At 33.2% G+C, this 5,433-nt stretch overlaps 1 long non-coding RNA gene across 1 annotated transcript; it reads right to left on the minus strand.

Moving 5' to 3' along the window:
• Positions 1-207: 207 nt before the first annotated feature.
• On the minus strand, positions 208-1,341 carry LOC110684759. Its single transcript, XR_002503813.1, has 2 exons — positions 1,182-1,341; positions 208-1,055 (listed from the first exon to the last, which is right to left on the minus strand). It is a non-coding gene; the product is annotated as an uncharacterized LOC110684759 (long non-coding RNA).
• Positions 1,342-5,433: the final 4,092 nt, after the last annotated feature.

A 5,433-nucleotide genomic window follows, 5' to 3' on the forward strand; every position in this document is an offset into this window, starting at 1 on the left:
TTCTTCTTCTTCTTCTTCTTTTTTTTTTTTTTTTTTTTAATTAAGATTATTTTTTGTTTCCCTAATTGACAATTTTGATTCTCCCTTTTTTCTATCTCTAAACTACTAGAAGCTCTCAAATTTTCAACAATTGAACTCTACTTTCTCTATCCACTTTAATATAAAGTTTATTATATTTTGTAAAATAAAAAATGGATTTTTTTTTAGCTTTTTGACCAATTTTGGTGGATTGTGCAATAAAATTAGCAAATCTAATGTTAATCGTTACATATTCATTACCTTCATATTTTTGTCCATATATTTCCTGTTTGATGTTCACATACGTTGTCTTTTATGTCCATATAAATGTGCTGTATGAAGAAATAATTTGTGTAAAAATTTATCAAGTATTTTGGTATGAAATAATAATTTATTTGGATCTTGTGTATTTTCTTCTTTTGTTGTTTAATATTTAATTATAGACCAACTACTGAACACCTTCAAGAATTTTCTGAATATCCCCCAAAAACTTGTGATAAATCACTAGAAGCAACACAAGAGCCCCTATAAACTTCTGATAAGCCCAAAGAATTTTCTGATAAGCTACCAGAAAACACTAAACCAACCTCAAAAACCTCTAAACCCCCTACAAAATCTTCTGAGCCCCAATTACTAACCACTGAACTCCGTTCAAAAACATTTTAACCACCTTAAAAAACCTCTAAACCCTCTACAAAAACTTTTGAACCTCAATTACAAACCACTGAACACCTTTCAAAAACATTTTAACCACCTTCAAAAATCTCTGAACCCTAACCACAAACCACTGAACACCCTACCAAAACACCTGAACCCCTCTACAAAAACTTTTGAACCTCAACCACAAACCACTGAACACCCTAAAAATACTTTTGAATCTCAACCACGAACCACTGAATACCCTTCAAAAACCTTTGAACCCTTTACAAAAACTTATGAACCCCAACCACGAACCACTAACACCCTACAAAAACCTCTGACCCCCCTATAAAAACTTCTGAATCCCAACCACAAACCATTGACCACCCTACAAAAACCTGTGAACTCCCTATAAAAACTTCTGAACCCCAACCACAAACCACTGAACACCCTAAAAATACTTCTGAACCTCAACCACGAACCACCGAATATCCTATAAAAACTTTTAAAGCCCCTACAAAAACCTGTGAACTCCCTATAAAAACTTCTGAACCCCAACCACAAACCACTGAACACCCTAAAAATACTTCTGAACCTCAACCACGAACCACCGAACATCCTATTAAAACTTTTAAAGCCCCTACAAAAGCTTCTGAACCCCAACCACGAACCACTAACACCCTAAAAAAAACCTTTGAACCCCCTACAAAAACCTCTAAACCCCAACCACAAACCACTAAATTACCCTACAAAAACTTTTGAACCCCAACCACAAACCACTGAACACCCTACAAAAAATTCTGAACCACAACCACAAACCATTGAATACCCTACAAAAACCCCTAAACCCCCTATAAAAACTTCTAAACCCCTACCACAAACCACTGAACACCCTACCACAAACCTCTGAACCCCCTACAACAACTTCTGAACCCCAACCACAAACCACTGAACACCCTTCAAAAACTTCCGCACCTGAAGACACTGCTGCTCAGCCTTTAGACTTTCCTTATAAACAACTTTATACGTTCTAACTGCAATAAACAAACACAGTTCATAATTATCATTACTGGAGTTCAAAAATAAAACGACAAAGTTCAAATGCAGGGTAAAAATGTTCATAATTACGTGTACAATTATTTTTTAAAAATCAAATATACATACTAAGAGAATTATGTAAATCGCAAAGGTTCATTAAAATAACCTAAGTGTTCATAAAAATAGAAACAATGTTCATAATATGATATTGCTAATAATAATTTTGATAATAAATAAAATGAAAAGTGCGAATTATATGAACAAAATGTTCAAAAACATGATATAAACAAATTATATTCATTAAATACAAATTAAAGCATCAATTCAACAATTAAATTATAAATGAAACTGAAAATAAAAAAATTAAGCAATTAAAATAAAAAAAGAATAACCATTATAGCTCAAAAGTCTTCTTTATAAGTTCCTATTTCTGACTTGTTCTTCATAGAGTTAGAGTAGATTTCTTCTTCAAATAAAATGTTAATAATTTTAACAAAAAATGTTCAAAATACCAAATTATGAACAGAACATTCATAATCATACTAAAAACAAACAAAACTCATCAATCCTTAGATCAAAGCTTAATTGATTGTAAAAGTGAATTATAAGAAAGTAGACCAAATTACAACTAATAATTGAAAGAGTACGTAGTTAGATTGCCAAATCATCAAAACCTCAATCAAATCCATTTCAATTGCAAAATCATTAAAATGCATTAAGAACATATGACCTAATTAGAAATTAATATCAATTGTAATAAAAAAAAATCTGACATACATTGCCGATCTCGTCAAGTATGTATAAGAATGTCTTCCATAGTGCTCAGTATTTTAATGGCGATGAATGAATTCATACAAGCAGAGTGATCAACTTATTGAGTTACAAAGTGATGAAGGAACTCAATCAAAGCAGAGAGAGAAGAACAGAGTAGAGAACAATTGAGGAGAGAGAAAGTGGAGGAAAGTTAAAGAAGAAGAGAAGATAGAATCAGAAAATTGGATAGATTTAAATAAGGAAATAGAAGAGCTTGGAAGACGCACAAAATAGAAAAGGAACAGAAGAACATTGAATTTTTGTGAATTACCCAATTAAACGCATCGTTTAATTAATGGTTCACACTGAATTACATGCAATGCACAAGGGTGCATGTTATAACTTGCGCTAAATTATCTTACTAGATTGTTATTATATTAGAAAGATATTAAATATATAATGTATATAAAATATACTTGTATATTTTAAGTACGTAAAGTTAATTTTGATGTCATAACTTAGACCCTATTCTTTTGAGCAGTTGTGGTCTGTTGTGGACTTGTGGTTTAGTTAGCTCTACTAAAGTTTTCTTAGCTCTAATCTACTGATTGTTAATAATCTTAGAGGTGATTAATGGGCGGGCCCATTTCACGGGCCGGGCCGGGTCAAGCTCCGGGTCGGTTTGTTATTAATCTTGTTAGTATCATGCCTAGGATCTTGCTACTATTATGCTTTTATGATTATTTTTATGGTTGTTATTATTATGATGATTATTATTATTATTTTTATGATTATTATTATGTTGCTTGATATTTATATTTATTGCTTGGTCACGCCTTTTATGCATGTTTAAAGGGAATTGGTATTTGTAATCATGCTTAATAAGATAATTAATAATCTTGTTTAGGATTAATTTGATTATAATTCAAGTGATCGCCAATAATAGATTTATTTGTGCATTAAATTCAACCAACATAGATAAACAGGTTTAGGGTAAACCTATTGATTGCATGTTAGACATAAAGCGCACATGAATACGATCTGAATAAAGTAGAGGCCTATTATTAGGGCAGGTTCAATCTCTTCTGGGTTGGATTTGTACCTTCATCCCCGAACCCTATTTGGTTCAAGACCTTATTGGAGTTGACGATCTCTTGGATCGTTAAGGGGTGTAACCTTCACCTCGTGAACGGTTTACAAGTTCCTAAAACTTGTTGGCGACTCTTTTGCTTCATCTTTTTTCCCTTTGGACGCCACCGTACTTTAGTGTATGATCACAGTGGGGTTCAAGGTAGGGGATTAACGCTTGAAATATTCCCTACAGAGATACACAAATCAGATCAGGGTGTTTTTATCTCTCAGAAAAAAATACACTACAGACTTGCTAAAGGAGTATAATATGCTTCGTGTGAAACCTTTAAAGCTGTCAATGGACACTCATTTAAAGCTTTGTGCCAACAGAGGTGATCCTTTACCAGACCCTACACCATACCAGCAGCTTCTAGGGAAACTAATCTTTCTTATAGTAACTAGGACTGATATCTCTTTCACTGTTCATATATTAAGCAAATATATGCATTCTCCAACTATTGTCCATATGCAAGTTGCAAAGAGACTGCTTCGTTATCTAGCAGGTACATGTTCTCAAGGCAACCTGCTTGCTTCTGCCTCTGTGCCATACTCACTACTGCTGTGACAGTGATTAGGCAAGTTGTCCAACTTCCAGAAGATCCACAACAGGTTACTGTATACTCCTTAGTTAGTCACCAATATCCTAGAAGTCCAAAAAACAACCTATAGTGGCCAAATCATCATCTCAGGTTAAATACAAGGCAATGGCTCTTATAGCATGTGAAGTGACCTAGATTAAAGCTATGCTTTAAGACTTGAACATGTCTCACTTAGCCTCAACTGTTCTCAAATGTGATAACAAAGCAACTCTAGCTATAGCAGCAAATCGTATGATGCATGAAAGAACGAAACATGTCGAGATTGATTGCCATTATGTCAGAGATATGGTCAAGGCTGGGGATATAGAACCACAGTATGTCTCTTCCTCAAGCCAGGTGGCAGATATCTTCACCAAAATTTTGTCTTCAAATAACACAATGGACTTCTACTCAAGCTGGGAGTCACATCTCCACCTTCCTCTCAGCTTGAGGAGGGGTAATGAGGTCAATATATAGGTCAATATACTGCTATGAGGATAATACAGTCATAGCAGCTAGTTTTTGTGATATTTTGTTATGCTTTCCAATTTGATTGTATTGATGGCTACGCTAGCCAATAATTAGCTGTAAGGATTGGCTGTTATTTTTTTATTCTAGCTTGTATATAATCTACTGTTATCAGTCCTTGAAGAATAATGAGAAATGACCTAATATTCTCTACTCTATTCTGCCTCATATCTTCTCTATTATCTCTGATTATTGTGCTAGTCCTCTTGCATCTATTTCCCTTATTTCAGTCTTCAAAACTACATTTAAATATTATATATCTCTCCTCTTGTGGTCCCCACCTAAATCCAATATTATTTAAATATTATATATTTTCTCTAACATTCATTACTTTTTAAAAATACTATTAACTCCACTACCTCTCTTTTATATTTTTTTAAAACTCCAACAACCCCACTTACCTCTTTTTTTGTTTAAGTCAATTAAATTGTCTAACACTATGTGCCGGTCAAACTGTAACACTTATTAATACACAAAGGTAATACTTTATTTATTTATTTCTAAAAAAAATCAATAACTAGCAGTCCCACTATTTTTTTTTCAAGGGACCGCTACTAATATTTCACTTTTTTTTTTTTGAAAACACAACTAACATTACATTCTGTGTAATTTTTTTTTGGACGTAGTATAATAAATGTCATATATTAGCACGGGTTCCTTTTATCAACAATTCACCATAGCACTCAAAATCCCCATTCCTTCAATTATATGCATTTTTTAGGGACTACACTCTAAACAACTTTCACTT

Source organism: Chenopodium quinoa, unplaced genomic scaffold, assembly GCF_001683475.1.
Source record: "Chenopodium quinoa cultivar QQ74 unplaced genomic scaffold, ASM168347v1, whole genome shotgun sequence".
NCBI lineage: Eukaryota > Viridiplantae > Streptophyta > Magnoliopsida > Caryophyllales > Amaranthaceae > Chenopodium > Chenopodium quinoa.